At 42.0% G+C, this 16,697-nt stretch overlaps 1 non-coding gene across 1 annotated transcript; it reads right to left on the bottom strand.

Moving 5' to 3' along the window:
* Positions 1 to 15,439: 15,439 nt before the first annotated feature.
* Positions 15,440 to 15,577, bottom strand: LOC119938180. The gene has a single exon (XR_005454361.1). It is a non-coding gene; the product is annotated as a small nucleolar RNA SNORA7 (small nucleolar RNA).
* Positions 15,578 to 16,697: the final 1,120 nt, after the last annotated feature.

Raw genomic sequence — 16,697 nt, 5'->3', positions numbered from 1 at the left:
TGTGTTACTCTAACACCAACCACTGGCCCTTTACCCATATTCTCCTTCCTGCCTCTTCCCTCCCCCATCATATCCAATATTCTGCCACTCTTCCCACTTTCAAAACCCTCCTAAAATCACATCCTATCCAAGAAGCCTTACCAGACTTACTCCCCTATTCACCATCCCCTCTGCATCAACTGTGAACTTGTCTGTGTACCCCTTGAGCACTTTGATATTTACCCTAGTCCCACAACACTTAGGTTAATATGCTTATTCTCTACTACACCCCCTTTCTCCCTAGATTGGTTGTGGACACGGAATGTGTTGGTTATATTATTCATGCATTTATTCATTTAATCATGTTTATTAAGTGCTTATTGCGTGTAGAGCACTGTACTAACCACTTAGGAGAATACAATATAACAAAGACATTCAATATTGTACTCTTCCAAGCACTTAGTTCAGTGCTCTGCACAGAGTAAGAGCTCAGTAAACATGATTCATTCATTCATTCATTCAATCGTATTTATTGAACACTTACTGTGTGCAGAGCACTGTACTATGCACTTGGGAAGTACAAGTTGGCAACATATAGAGACAGTCTGTACCCAACAGTGGGTTCACAGTCTAGAAGGGGGAGACAGACAACAAAACAAAACATATTAACAAAATAAAATAAATAGAATAGTAAATATGTACAAGTAAAATAAATAGAGTAATAAATCTGTACAAACATATATACAGGTGCTGTGGGGAGGGGAAGGAGGTAGGACGGAGGGGATGAGGAGGGGGAGAGGATGGAGGGAGCTCAGTCTGAGAAGGCCTCCTGGAGGAGGTGAGCTCTAAGTAGGGCTTTGAAGGAAGAGAGCTAGCTTGGTGGATGTGCAGAGGGAGGGCATTCCAGGCCAGGGGGAGGATGTGGGCCCGGGGTCGATGGCGGGACAGGTGAGAATGAGGTACAGTGAGGAGGATAGCGGCATAGGAGCGGAGGTTGCGGGCTGGGTGTGTAGAAGGAAAGAAGGGAGGTGAGGTAAGAGGGGGCAAGGTGATGGAGAGCTTTAAAGTCAATAGTGAGGAGTTTTTGCCTGATTTTGCCATGATTGATTGACCAAACTGATCATTTTCAATGGCTGTCGCTTCCTGTAGACTACAAGCTCCTTGTGGGCAGGAATCATGTCTACCAATTCTGTGGTATTGTATTCATTCATTCAATCATATTTATTGAGCGCTTGCTGTGTGCAGAGCACTGAGCTAAGCACTTGGAAAGTACAGTTCAGCAATAGAGAGACAATTCCTGCCCACACTAAGCTTACACTCTAGAAGGAGGAAGACAGACATCAAAACAAGTAAACAGGTATCAATATGTATTATAAATATATACATATATGAATAAGTGCTGTGGGGCGGGAGGGGGAGAACAAAGGGAGCAAGTCGAGGCGGTGCTGAAGGTAGGGGGAGCTGAGGAAAAGGGGGCTTAGTTTGGGAAGGCCTCTGGGAGGAGATGAGCCTTCATTAGGGCTTTGAAAGGGGAAGAGTGATTGTTTGGCAGATTTAAGGAGGGAGGGGGTTCCTGGCCAGAGGTAGGATGTGGACTAGGTGTTGGTGGTGAGACAGGTGAGAATGAGGCATACTGAGAAGGTTAGCACCAGAGGTTCGAAGTGTGGAGGCTGGGCTGTAGAAGGAGAGAAGGGAGGTGGGGTAGGAGGGGCCAAGGTGATGGAGAGCTTTGAAGCCAATAGTGAGGAGTTTTTGCCTGATATGAAGGGTGATAGGCAACTACTGGAGATTTTTGAGGAGGGGGCTGACATGCCCTGAGCGTTTCTGTAGAAAGATAACCCAGGAAGCAGAATGAAGTATGGACTGAAGTGGGGAGAGGCAGGAGGGTGGGAGGTCAGCACTGTCCCAAGCGCTTAGTACAGTGTTCTGCACATAGTAAGAACTCAATAAATGCTACTGATTGATCCATTAAAAATCTATGGGAAAATAGATCCCACAAAATGCATTTATTATTCACGTTTTTGGGAAACATATCCCAACTATATTCCGGGGTTACGCCTGTGGTCTAGATGGAATATGCTGATTGCTCGTATCACTGCTGACCCTCGGCCCACATCCTACCTCTGGCCTGGAACACTCTCCCTCCTTAAATCCACCAGACAGTGACTCTCCCCAGCTTCAAAGCCTTACTGAAGGCACATCTGCTCCAAGAGGCCTTCTCAGACCAAGCCCCGCTTTTCCTCCTACCTACTCCCTTCTGAGTCACCCTGACTTGTTCCCTTTATTCTTCCCTCCTCTCCCTGCCCCACACCACTTATATATATATATATGCATATATATATATCTGTAATTTTATTTATTTATATTTATGTCTGTTTATTTGTATTCATGTCTGTCTCCCCGGCTTTAGACTTTGACCTCGCTATGGGCAGGAATTGTCACTCTTTATTGCTGCATTGTACTTGCCCAAGTGCTTAGTACTCTGCACACACTAAGCACTTACTAAATATGACTGAATGAATGAATAAATTACCTGCAGTGAATGGAAAAGCAGGGATGGATCTGGGAAATGGTTAGGTGGAAGAATTAACAAGATTGCGCCACAGACTGAATGAGAAGGTGGTAACACAGTCAAGGATAATACCAAGGTTGCAAGCTTCAGCGACAGGGACAATGCTGTCAACCGTTATGAACTTTATCTGTGTGTGGGTGCATCTGAAAATACTTTCACCCCACCCTTCTTTAATCCATTAGCGATGGAGAGAAGGTCAGATGAGATATCTTTATTCCAGTCAAAGCATTGGGACTGCACTTCTCAGGGCATCCAACTTTGTTTAGAAGCTGACAGAGCCCGTTCTACTGATGGTGTCAAATACCTTTGTAGTTTCAACAAACATGTTATCGAAGCTTTATATTGCTCCCTGCACTTCTGTTACTAATGTGAGGCAAAGCTCATGTTCCCCGTGCCGTGTTGCAGTTTAAATCCACATAGTGATTTAGGATTAAAGCCGCATTGTGATTAAAAATAGTTTTCAGCAGCTTGCCAAGATACAAGTTTAGGATTTTGTCAGCAATGGAGAACAGCAAGTCCCCCAGCAGTTCCACAGTAGCATTCTCTATTTGTTTCTTGAAGGTAGAAATACTGGTGGCAAATTGGAAGTCCAGTAGAATTTAATTTTTCATCCATTTTTTCAGAAAAAGCTCATGCAGATTACTAAGCAATATAATCTCTTCTTCCTTAGAGATTTCAGCAAGCATGACATCAGATTCGAGAATTTTTACCGATCTTCACAAATCTAATGGATATGGTTAACTTTTTCAAAGTAGAAATGAAAGCCAACTCTTCACATTTTCAAGCTATTTGCATTTTGTAATAATAGTAATAATAATTTATAATAACAGTGGCATTTTTAAAGTACTTAGCATGTCTCAAGCACTGTACTAAGTGCAGAGGTAGATACATGAAGGTCAATACAGTCCTTGAAGCAGCATTACTCAGTGGAAAGAGCATGGGCTTTGGAGTCAGAAGTCATGGGTTCAAATCTCAGCTCTGCCGATTGTCAGCTGTGTGACTTTGGGCAAGTCACTTAACTTCTCTGTGCCCCAGTTACCTCATCTGTAAAAGGGGGATTGACTGTGAGCCCCCCATGGGACAACCTGATCACCTTGCATCCCCCCAGTGCTTAGAACAGTGCTTTGCACATAGTAAGTGCTTAACAAATGCCATCATTATTATTATTATTATGCACATGGGCCTTGCCATCTAAGGAGGGTGGAGTACAGATATTGAATTACCATTTTACCAAAGAAGAAAATGAGGCACAGAGAAGGTAAGTGACTTGTACAAGTTCACACAGCAATCATGTGGCAGAGCAGAAATTACTACTCTGCTCCTCTCACTCCCAGGCCTTGACTCTGCATTTTGAGAGGCAGCATGGCCTAATGAAAAAAGGATGGGCTGTTAGTCAGGGGACTTGGGTTTTAATTTCAGGTTTGCCACGTCCCTGCTGTGTGACCTTCAATAAATCACTTCACTCCTCAATGCCTCAGTTTCCTCACCTGTAAAATACAGATTCATTACCTGTTATCCCTCCACTGTGAGCCCATGGGGGACAGAGGCTCTGGCTGACCTGATTTATTTTTGTCTACCCCAGCGCTTAGAACAGTGCTTGATATACAGTAAGTGCTTAACAAATTCCATAATTATTATTACTGTTTCCACTAAGCCATACTGCTTGCCTCTGTAGCACTTCATTCCCAGTGCAAATTATGACATACAAAGGAAAAATTGCTAATACATCCAGATGCTGTTTTATGTCTCTTCTGAAGGGAGATCACTCACTCTCTTTAGAGGCGTAGCCACTAGACCACTAGTTTAGTGGCTGTTTGCTTAGATTTGCAATCTCCTATTAGGCATGCATCATTGGTGGAACACTTGGAGGCCTGCCTTTGTCGGGATCATGAGGTCCTGTAAACTGTTGACGATGCATTGCTTGCATCAGCTGGATCATTTTAATTATACTCATCTTGATGATGCTCGTTAATGTCCATAGTGTTGATTGCTTCCTCACAATTACATTGCGGGATTCTGTTAACACCCTCCAAACATAAGATCTTCATTTTCCGAGAGCTTGATTTTTTTTCCACGTCTCCTTAGATGCAACCCAACAATAGGTTTCCAGACATCTGTGGAATCCATTTGATTGAGGGATTTACCCAGTCAATTAATGATACTCATTGAGTGTTTACTGTGTGTGGTGCACTGGACTATAGAGTCGGTAGCCACATTCCCTGCACACAAGGAGTTTACAGTCTAGTCAGAGAGAGGCAGGTGGCATAAATAAATATGTATAAGTGCTGAGGACTGAGGGTGGGGTGTAGCAGCATGGCTTAGTGGAAAGAGCATGGACTTGGGAGTCGGAGGTGGTGGGTTCTAATCCCGGCTCCACCACTTGTCTGCTGTGTGACTTTGGGCAAGTCACTTAACTTCTCTGTACCTCAGTTACCTTATCTGTAAAATGGGGATTAAAACTGTGAGCCTCATGTGGGACATTCTGATTAGCTTGTATCTACCCCAGCATTTAGAAAAGTGCTTGGCACATAGTGCTTAACAAATATTATTATTATTATTAATAACGAAAGCTGAAGATCAAAATGCATAGTCAACACAGAAGAGAGAGGGGGTAGGAGAAAAGAAAGCTGTCAGGGAAGGCCTGTTGGAGAAGATATGATTTTAATAAGACTTTGAAGATAATAATGATGGTATTTGTTAAGCACTTACTATGTGCCGAGCACTGTTCTAAGCACTGAAAGGGGGTTGATCTGTCGTATATAGTTGAAGAGGGAGTTCCAGGATGGAAGGAGGTTGTGAGCAAGGGGTAGGTAGTGAGATCAATGAAACTGAAGTACCATGACTGGATTGTGGTAGGAAATCAGTGAAGTAGGAGGGGGTGAACTAATTGAGTGCTTTAAAATCAATGGTTAAGAGTTCATGTTTGATGTGGAGGTGGCTGGGCAATTTCTAGAGGTTCTTGGGTGTGGGGAGATGTGGACTGAACATTATTTAGCAGCAGAGGGAAATATAGACATGTCTGCTTTGTGACCTTGGGCAAGTCACTTAACTTCTCTGAGCCTCAGTTACCTCATCTGTAAAATGGGGATTAAGATTGTGAGCCCTGCGTGGGACAACCTGATCACCTTGTATTCCCCCCTCCCAGCGCTTAGAACAGTGCTTTGCACATAGTAAGCGCTTAATAAATGCCATTATTATTATTATAGACTGGGGTAGGGAGAGACAGGAGGCAGGAAGGTCAGCTAGGAGGCTAATGTAGAACTCAATCAATCACATTTTTTGAGTGCTTACTCAATATCAGAGTTGCTCATCTTGAGCAGAGCATTGCTACTGAACTTTCCAAACCTGTAACACAGTGACATTTCCCCATATTTTGGCATCACTGCTATCCTAGCATTGAAATCTTGAATTATACTTTCCCCAATGCTTAGTACAGTGCTCTGAGCACAGTAGGCACTCAATAAACAACATTGATTGATTGACTGATTCTGTTACGATAAGCTTGACTACTATTAGTACTGTTGCAAACAGTTTGTCAAGATGATTGCAAGGTATTTTCTCCTAAATTTGTAAATTTAGGGGAAATTGCCATCTTAGACCTAGTTCTTTCATTTAACAGGTAGGCAAAAGGCTGGCTAACTTTTGTCACAGAAGGGAGTCCTGAGAAAAGTGAAAAATTAATGCCAGGTAATCATACTTTTTTGGGCGAGCAGCTTTCTGGGCAAAAATGTACTGCACCCCTTTCTTTATGAGCTGGAGAACTGCAATTTAAACCATTTTTCATTAGAGACTCTATTTTGTTATCAATTAGTATCTGGACGTTCCGTGTTCAAATGGTTATTTCTTTGGTATCACATGATTTTCTCTTAGTTTTTATTCTACAGAAAATAAGTTGATGATTCACAACTCTTTGGAGAGCCCTGTTTATTTGAAGGCAGCAAGGTTTAGAGTGTTTTAATTAGCCCCTTACTCATTTAGGGTGGGCCTGTGTGTTCCTAAATAGAGCTGCTCAAACACTTAGGATGTTGTTGAATATTGTTAGTGTCTCTTCAGCAACTACAACCTTTATCTTTGATTAAATACTTGCATAGAATAATTTCAAGTTCTCAAGAGAAATGAAATGAAAAACAGCCAATGCCAACAACCATTCAAGTACTTTTAGATCATCTGCTACTAGCTTAATATTGGAAACCTTAATAGCTTCTCTCCCAGATATGATCTCCTTTCTCAACAGCAACATTTGAAGTAGCCAAAGAAATCCCCCAGTCAATCAACTGATGATATTTATTGAGTGCTTAATACATGTAGAGCACTGTACTAAGTGCTTGGGAGAGTTCAATAATTTGGAGTTGGTAGGCACGTTCCCTGCCCACAACAATTTTGCAGTTACAGGGGGAGACAGAAATTAATATGAATAAATATATTATGGATATGTAAATAGTCCTGTGAGGCTTAAGGAGGGGTGAATATAGGGTGCAAATCCAAGTGCAAAGGTGATACAGAAGGGAGAGGGAAAAGAGGAAATGAAGGCTCAGTCAGGGAAGGCCTCTTGAAGGAGATGTGCCTCCAGTAACGCTTTGAAGGTGGGGTGAGTGATCATATGTCAGATACGAAGGGGGAGGGAGTTCCATGTTAGAGGCAGGATGTGGGTGAGGTGATGTAAAGATAAATGAGATTGGCATTAAAGGAGTGAAGTGTGTGGGCTGCATTGTAGTAGGAAACAGGGAATTAAGGTAAAAGAATTCTCTCCTTCCCCCTCTCCAATCTGGCTTCCATACTCTTCAGTTCACAGAAACGACCCACTCAAAGGTCACCAACTCTGGGTCCCGTTCTATTCTCCATCTGCACCCACTCCCTTGGAGAACTCATTTGCTCCCATGGTTTCAAATACTACCTCTAGGCAGATGATATACAAATCTACATCTCCAGCCCTGATCTCTCTCCCTTTCTTCAGTCTGGCATCTAATCCTGCCTTCAGAACATCTCTATTTCGATTTCTTCCCATCACCTCATGCTTAACATGTCCAAAACAGAACTCCTTATCTTTCCACCAAAACCATGTCCTCCCCCTGATTTTCTCATCACTGTAGATGGCACCACTATCCTTCTTGTCTCACAAGCCCGTAACCTTGGTATTTTCCTTGACTCCTCTCTCTCATTCAACCCTCGTATTCAGTCCATCACTAAATCCTGTGGGTCCCACCTTCAAAACATCACTAGGTTTTGTCTGTTCCTCTCCATCCAAACCACTACCATGTTAATACAATCACTCATCCTATCTCACCTGGATTATTGCATCAGCCTCCTTGCTGACCCCCCCAGCCTCCTGTCTCTTCCCACTCCAATCCATACTTCACTGTGTGGCCCAGATCATTTTTCTATTAAAAACACTCAGAGCATGTTTCCCCACTCCTCGAGAAAGTCCAGTGGCTGCCCATCCACCTCCACATCAAACAAAAACTTCTCAACATTGACTTTAAAGCCCTCAATCACCTTGCCCTCTCCTAACTCACTTCAATATTCTCCTACTATAATCCACCTACATTTTGCTCCTCTAATGCTCACCTTCTCACTGTACCTTTATCTCATCTATTTTGTCGCCGACCTCTCACCCATGGCTCAGTGGAAAGAACAGGGGCTTTGGAGTCAGAGGTCATGGGTTCAAATCCTGGCTCTGCCACTTGTCAACTGTGTGACTTTGGGCAAGTCACTTTACTTCTCTGGGCCTCAGTTCCCTCACCTGTAAAATGGGGATTAAGACTGTGAGCCCCCCGTGGGACAACCTCATCACCTAGTAACCTCCCCAGTGCTTAGAACAATGTTTCACACATAGTAAGCACTTAATAAATGCTATCATTGTTATTATTATTACCCTGCTTCTGTATTGGAATGCCCTCCCTCCTCAAATCCAACTGACAATTACTCTTCCCCTCTTCAAAACCTATTGAGGGCACATCTCCTCCAAGAGTTCTTCCCTGATGAAGCCTTCCTTCCCACTTCTCCCACTCTCTTCTGCATCACCCAGATTTGCTCCCTTTATTCATCCCCATCCCCCAAACCCCACCACATTTACGTACAAAACTATAATTTATTAATTTATATTAATGTCTGTCTCCTTCCCTCTAGTCTATAAGCTCATTGAGGGCAGGAAATATGTCTGTTTATTGTTTTATTGTACTCCCCCATGCACTTTGTACAGTGCTCTGCACACAGTAAACATTCAGTAAATACAATTGAATAAATGAATGAAAGAGGAAGGAAGAGGATTGACTGCTTTAAAGCTGATGGTAAAGAGTTTCTGTTTGTTGCAGAGGTGGATGGGCAACCACTGGAGGTTCTTAAGGAGTGGGGAAACATGGACTGAATGGTTTTGTAGAAAAATGATCCAGGCAGCAGAGTTAAGAATGAACTGGAATGGGGACAGAAAGGAGGCAGATAGGTTAGCAAGAAGACTGATGCAGTAATCAAGGTGGGATACGATAAGTGCTTGGATTAACATTGTAGCAGTTTGAATGGAGAAGAAAGGCTAGATTTAATCAATGCTGTGAAAGTTAAACCAATAGGATTTGGTGACATATTGAACATGTGGGTTGAATGAAAGAGATGAGTCTACAATGCCAAGGTGATGGGCTTGTGACACAAGAAGGATGGTAGTGTTGTCTACAGTGATGGGGAATTCAGGGGAATGATAGGATTTTTGTGGGAATATGAAGAGTTCCGTTTTTGATATGTTAAATTGGAGGTGTTGGTGAGACATCCTAGTACAGATGTCTGAAAGGCAGGAGGAAATACGAGACTGGAGAGAAGGAGAGATCAGGGCTGGAGGTATGAATTTGGGAATCATCTGCATGGAAGTGCTGCCCAGATTATCTTTCTATGATACGTTCAGGGCATGTCACCCCCCTCCTCAAAAATCTCCAGTGGTTGCCTGTCAACCTCTGTATCAAACAAAAGCTCTTCACTATTGGCTTCAAAGCTCTCCATCACCTTGCCCTTCTTACCTCACCTCCCTTCTCTCCTTCTGCATCCCAGCCCGCACACCCCACTCCTCCGGTGCTAACCTTCTCACTGTGCCTCATTCTTGCCTGTCCTGCCATCAACCCTTGGCCCATGTCCTACCTCTGGCCTGGAATGCCCTCCTTCCTCACATCCACCAAACAATCACTCTTTCCCCCTTCAAAGCCCTACTGAAGGCTCACCTCCTCCAAGAGGCCTTCCTAGACTAAGCCCCTCTTTTCCCCTCTCCCTTCTCTGTCACCTTGACTCACTCCCTTTGCACTTCTCACCCCGCCACAGTACTTATGTATATAATAATAATAATGGCATTTATTAAGCGATTACTAAGTGCAAAGCACTGTACTAAGCGCTGGAGAGGTAACAAGGTGATCAGGTTGTCCCACGGGGGGCTCACAGTCTTTATTATTTGTTTATTTATTAAATATTTATTTATATTTATATTTACACATGTAAATATGTATAAATGTACATATTTATAATTCTGTTTATTTATATTGATGTCTGTTTGCTTGTTTTGATGTCTGTCTCCCCCATTCTAGACTGTAAACCCGGTGTGGGCAGGGATTGACTCACTCTATTGCTGAATTGTACTTTCCAAGCACTTAGTACAGCGCTCTGCACACAGTAGGCACTCAATAAATATGATTGAATGCATGAATGAATGAAAGTGGTAGTTGAGGCCATGAGAGCGAATGAGTTCTCCAAGGGAGTAATAATAATAATAATAATGATGGCATTTATTAAGCGCTCACTATGTGCAAAGCACTGTTCTAAGCACTGAGGAGCTTACAAGGTGATCAGGTTGTCCCCTGGGGGGGCTCACAGTCTTAACCCCCATTTTACAAATGAGGTAACTGAGGCACAGAGAAGTAAAGCGACTTGCCCAAAGTCACACAGCCGACAGTTGGCGGAGCCGGGATTTGAACCCATGACCTCTGACTCCAAAGCCTGTGTTCTTTCCACTGAGTCACGCTGCTTCTCTGAGTAGGTGTAGGAGAGGAATAGAATGGGACTCAGAACTGAGCTATGAGGGACTCCCACATTTAGGGGGTGGGAGGCAAAGGAGAAGCCTGAAAGAGACTGAGAGTGAGAGGCCAGAGAGATAGCAGAAGAACCCGCGGAAGAGAGGTGTCAGTGACGTCAAGGTTGGATAATTTTTCCAGGAGAAGTGGATAGTTGACAGTGTCCAAGGCAGCTGCGAGGTTGAGCATGATTAGGATGCACTAGAGGCCGTTGGATTTGGCTAGATGTTCTGTTCACAACTGGACTGCACCCCTAAACTCAGCTAATCTTTCTGCAATATGCAGTTTGTTACACAAGGACGAGAAGCGAATGTAAATTTTTACAGCACTACTATCACCACTCATGGAAAAAAAACAACAGACGCACACTATCTACTGACAGTTGGACATTGCCTACCCACTATTACAGAGAGGTATTCATTTTCCAGGAAAACATAAAATCCAGGTGGTCCATGTGAACATTCTTCGGCATTCCAATCTCTTATTTTGTCAGCTGGCTTCCTGTGGAAAGGGATATCTGAATACAAGTTAATTTCTATTCGCCAGGCCAGTAGCATTGTTCATCTCAATACTTTGATTTCTGACCCTCTGGGTTCATCCGTTTTCATTAAAACCTCCTGTTTAGCCCGTTGGATAAGTGAGGAAATTGCGGAAGTTAAAGTACGTGATTTGATGCTTTTTTTTTTCCTTTTTGTGGCTCCATTAGCTCAAGGCTATGTGCCAAAGCCATCACCAGAGAGTAAATAACCCTGCCAGGATCTGTGGGCAGTAAATTTCACATGTGCCTTCAAATGTACATATTCTTTATTCTACCTTGTTCTTCTCTGTGGTGTGCTACTTAACTACCCTGCATTCTACTTCAGAGGTAGCACTTAGAGGTGAGAGACATACATTTACAAGTAATATGTCATTATTGTTGTTATTATTATCACATAATGATTACCATTCAGTCAGAAGAAGATGACATGATACTAGCCCCACCTAATAACTTTCTTACCATATGTGGGTGCAGCTTTTCCATTCCCTTCAAGATGATATCATTTTGGAATAAAAGCAAGTAAACTAAACCATTCTTTGAATTCTTAGGCTGGTGTTAATGAGGGATTGCTGCATTGCCTTAGCAAGCGTCTTCATTGAACAATCGATCAATGGTATTTATTGAGCTCTTTCTGTGTGCAGAACACTGTACTGAGTTCCAGGGAGAATGCAATATGACAGATTTGGGAGAGACAACAACCGCCCGCAATGATCGCCCAGTTCTTTTTCTTTGGTACAAAGGGGCAACAAAGAGCACATTTTCAGCACAAATTCAGTGAATTTGTTGGTAATTCACTTCATATGTGAGCTGAGGACAATCCATCTAGCTCTTAGAAAACTCTATTAGCAAAATTCATGCCATTCGAGTTTCAATTCCCATTAAAATTCCATCTTCTAGGCCAATGACTGACGAAGAAAGGGGAGAAGTATCTTGAGCCAGACCACATAGGATTTTCTTGCTAAGATCATTATGCTCTTCCAAATATATACCTGGAGTTACTCTATTCACACTCTTTCCTTGACTCCAAACTTGAAAAGAGACAGGATAGGATATTGACTAATTGACATTCAGGTCCTTGGTCTAGAATACTCTCCTCACAACAAATGTTTTGAAACAGAGACGGAAAATAGATGAACAAAGAGGCAGAACGCTTTGGCAACCCACAGTTAGATACATTTGATTAATTGCCAGTTCCCTGTTATGAGGCCACAGTCCAAGCTGTTTTTTTTTTTTTTTCTGGGAAGAAGCTACAAATGTTTAAAGCAATTACAAAGCAAAGGGAACATAGACATAATCACTGTACCTGAATAACTCACACACTAATAAATGAAGGGGAAAGTGGTAGTTTTGTTGGAGATATTTGGAAAATTGCCTCAATTCTCGACATTGACTTTGCTAACAGATGTAACCTGTCCCAAATATGCTAGTTCTCATTATTTTCCCATATGCATTATTAATTCCCAAACAGCAATTTTAGGAAGTTACTTGCATTTTGGAGAAGAGGGTGACTGTGATATGCCCTGCGCTTTCCATGAGGTAGAGCAAAAAATTCATATTAAATACATTTCATTTCTTCAAAATGATCCTGGTCTTCATAGGTGTAATTATGGATGATTGAATCTTCTGCCTGACTAGCATTAGTTCGTTATTTTCTGGTCCATACAATTCACATTCTCAGAGAGATTATACCCTTCTTAAATGGGAAGGGGTTCATTGAATTTATTCAGGCTTAAAATGTTTTCTCTAAGCCAGAAAACAGGTGGGATCTGTGTGAATGAGGTTGAATCATAAAACCACACAGTCCTTTTTGTATTTGTTCATCTATTTTGGAAAATTAGAGGTTCATGTCAAGTTTTTTTTTTCCATTTGCTAACTGTTGGCTCTATTTCTAAATAAATGATTTTTTTCTTTCTACCTACACCCCTTTTTGGGTAAGGGTGATCTACCCAAAAATCTTAGGAGGGAGAAATCCTGTAATACACTACATCTTAAAAGAATCAACAGTGTATAGCTCCCAAGCCATTGCAAAAAAGAGGTTCAAGAAGGGATTTTTGTATAGCAAGGGAGTGGGGGGAGTGGGGAAGAAAGAGAGCTGTGCATTGACTTCTCAATTGAATATATATTAAATATCACAGGAAAAGTAGATCAATTTTCTGTACACCTAGTTTTAGTTACCCCACTGGGGGATGAAAGGGAGTAGTTATCAATGATTTGGGAACTGCCACAGTCTTGGAACTCTTTCTTTTTTTTAATGGTGTTTGTTAAGCACTTACTATATGCTAGGCACTATTCTATGCACTGTGGTAGATACAAGGTAATCAGATTGGACACAGTCCATGTCCCACATGGGGCTTATAGTCTTCATCCCCATTTTACAAATGAGGTAACTGAGGCACAGATAAGTGAAGTGACTTGCCCAAGGTCACACAGCAGAAAGTGGCGGAGCTGGGATTAGAACACAGGTCCTTAAAATGTTTTGTCTAAGCCAGAAAACAGGCCTGTGCTCTATCCACTATGCCACACTGCTTTCTTGTCATGTTTCCTAATCTCTACTCCTCTCCAAAGCCACAACTAATACGGCCCAGTTTCAAATATGAGAAATGCCTGATGAAATTCTTTTTTTGAATTACACAAATTGTGTTGCTGTCAATCTGCCTTGCATTCTATGTACATTTTTCCTGAAAGTTTTTCATGCCAGCCTCAAGAATAGACCAGCAATACATTCCACGAAGTGTCCAGGTTTCTGAATTTCTTCTTTCAGACCATTCAAGGGCACTTGACTATGTCTTTTAGGGCTCACTGCAAGACCAGCATTTTTATTCACATGGAAAAACTGCATTGTTTTCATTCATTCATTCAATAGTATTTATTGAGCCCTTACTGTGTGCAGAGCACTGTTCTAAGCACTTGGGAAGTACAAATCGGCAACGTATAGAGATGGTCCCTACCCAACAACGGGCTCACTTTTATTCAATTTAGAAATCTAAATCATTTAAAGTTTAAAATTCTTGATTTAAAATCATGTTAATGCATAAAATGATGGACACCAAGGGAGAATTAAGAGGAAAGTTTGACAAATTGACTCTTCATTTGATGACAACAAATGCTCTCTTTAGCTTCCGTCTACAAGTTGTGCTATGACAGGCTCAGGAACTTGTCTCTCCCACCACAATGCCATATCTGGTTAAGAAAGCAACACATTTTTTAAAAAACTGGGCCAGAGTTCCTGAAATTTCCTGCAAATCCCAATTGACTCAGGTTTATTGAGTTGGAAGATTAATATCAATTCTGGAAGCAAACCATTAAGACTTAACTATTTCCTGAACTAAACTTCCTGTTTGATTGTAAAAAGACTAGTTCTTGCTATGTGTCTTCATTCATGCTTTTTCTAAAAGTTCAGTAAGGCTATCAAAAAAGTAAGCATTTAATTACTCAGACAGAAACTTTTATTTGTGTGTGCAGTATTTGTTAATTCATTCAATCATTTTTATTTTGTACTTACTGTGTGCAAAACACTATACTAAGCACTTGGAAGAGTATGTTATAATAATAAACAATAACATTCCCTGCCCACAACGAGCACTTATGTGCCAGGCACTGTTCTAAGCTCTGGGATAGATACAAGATAATCAGGTTGGACACATTGCCCAACCCACATGGGGCTTACAGTGTTAATCCCTATTTTACAGATGAGGTAACTGAGGCACAGAGAAGTGAAGTGACTTGCCCAAGGTCACACAGCAGACAAATCAATCAATGTAATTTACTGAGTGCTCACTATGTACAGAGCCCTAAAATAAGACTTTGGGAGAGTACAACTAAGTAAACATGATCTCCACTCTTGGGGAGCTCACAATCTAAACTGTCTTGCCTTATGCCGTCGAGTCATTTGTGACCTGTAGTCCATTCATTCATTCATTCATTCAATCGTATTTATTGAGCACTTACCGTGTGCAGAGCACTGTACTAAGCGCTTGAGAAGTACAAGTTGGCAACATATAGAGACGGTCCCTACCCAACAGTGGGCTCACAGTCTAAAAGGGGGAGACAGACAACAAAACAAAACATATTAACAAAATAAAATGAATAGAACAGTACATATGTACAAGTAAAATAGAGTAATGACACCACAGTCACATCTATCCCAAAACGCCCCACTCTCCATCTGCAATTGTTCTGGTAGTGTATCCGTGGAGTTTTCTTGGTAAAACTATGGAAGTGGTTTACCATTGCTGCCTTCCGTACGGTAAATTTGAGTCTCCACTTTCGACTCTCTCCCGTGACACTGCTGCCCAGCACAGATGAGTTTTGACTTGTAGCAGATTGCCTTCCACTCGCTAGTCACTGGCCAAGCTGGGAATGGAACGGGTATGCCTCTGCTTGACTCTTCCTCCCATGGCCAAGACTGGCAGAGTACTGGAAACTCTTCAGGTGTGACCCTGAGAGGGGCACAATCAATTCAAATTTATTACAGAAAAGAGAAACAATTGAGTGTAAAGGCATATCCTCTACAGTGCAAGCTCATTGCAGTCAGCGGACATGTATTTTTCTGTCTCAAGCGCTTACTACAGTGTTTGAATATATTGAGATTGCAACAAATACCCTTGGTTGAAGTAAGTGTGGTGGAGGTGAGGTGAGAACATAGGTTTTAGGAGGTATAGACTCAAGGGCATAGTTGATGCACTTGGGATGGGAAAGTAGGTTTGGGAGTTGGGAAGTTAGTCTGGGAGGGCTTTCTAGAGGATAAGCAATTTTAGGAGGACTTTGAGCAATTATTGTGGTATTTGTTAGGTACCTATTATGTTCTAAGAACTGTATAAGACACTGGGATAGAGTTCAAATTAAAGAACTTGGATACAGTCCCTATGAGCTCACAGTCTAAATTGGAAGGAGGAGGATTTAACTGTGAAGCAGTGTTGCCTAGTGGTCAGAGTAAATCAATCAATCAATCAATCGTATTTATTGAGCACTTACTATGTGCAGAGCACTGTACTAAGCGCTTGGGAAGTACAAGTTGGCAACATATAGAGACAGTCCCTACCCAACAGTGGGCTCACAGTCTAAAAGGGGGAGACAGAGAACAAAACCAAACATACCAACAAAATAAAATAAATAGATAGAAATGTACAAGCAAAATAAATAAATAAATAGAGTAATAAATATGTACAACCATATATACATATATACAGGTGCTGTGGGGAAGGGAAGGAGGTAAGATGGGGGATGGAGAGGGGGACGAGGAGGAGAGGAAGGAAGGGGCTCAGTCTGGGAAGGCCTCCTGGAGGAGGTGAGCTCTCAGTAGGGCCTTGAGTAAATGCCTGGGAGTCAGACAGACAGACCTCGATTCTAATCCTGGATCTACCACTTGTCTGCTGTGTGACTTAGGGCAAAACACTTAGCTTCTCTGTGCCTGTTATGTGTTAAATGGGAATTAAGAATATGAGCCCCCTGTGGGACACTGGCTGCATCCTACCTGATTAGCTTGTAAATACCCCACTGATTAGCACAGTAATAACACTAATAATCTAATGGCATTTATTAAGTGCTTACTATGTGCAAAGCACTGTTC

This window comes from Tachyglossus aculeatus, chromosome 1, assembly GCF_015852505.1.
Source record: "Tachyglossus aculeatus isolate mTacAcu1 chromosome 1, mTacAcu1.pri, whole genome shotgun sequence".
Classification (NCBI taxonomy): domain Eukaryota; kingdom Metazoa; phylum Chordata; class Mammalia; order Monotremata; family Tachyglossidae; genus Tachyglossus; species Tachyglossus aculeatus.
Note: the sequence above shows the minus strand (reverse complement) of the source record. Positions and strands in the feature narration are given on the sequence as shown.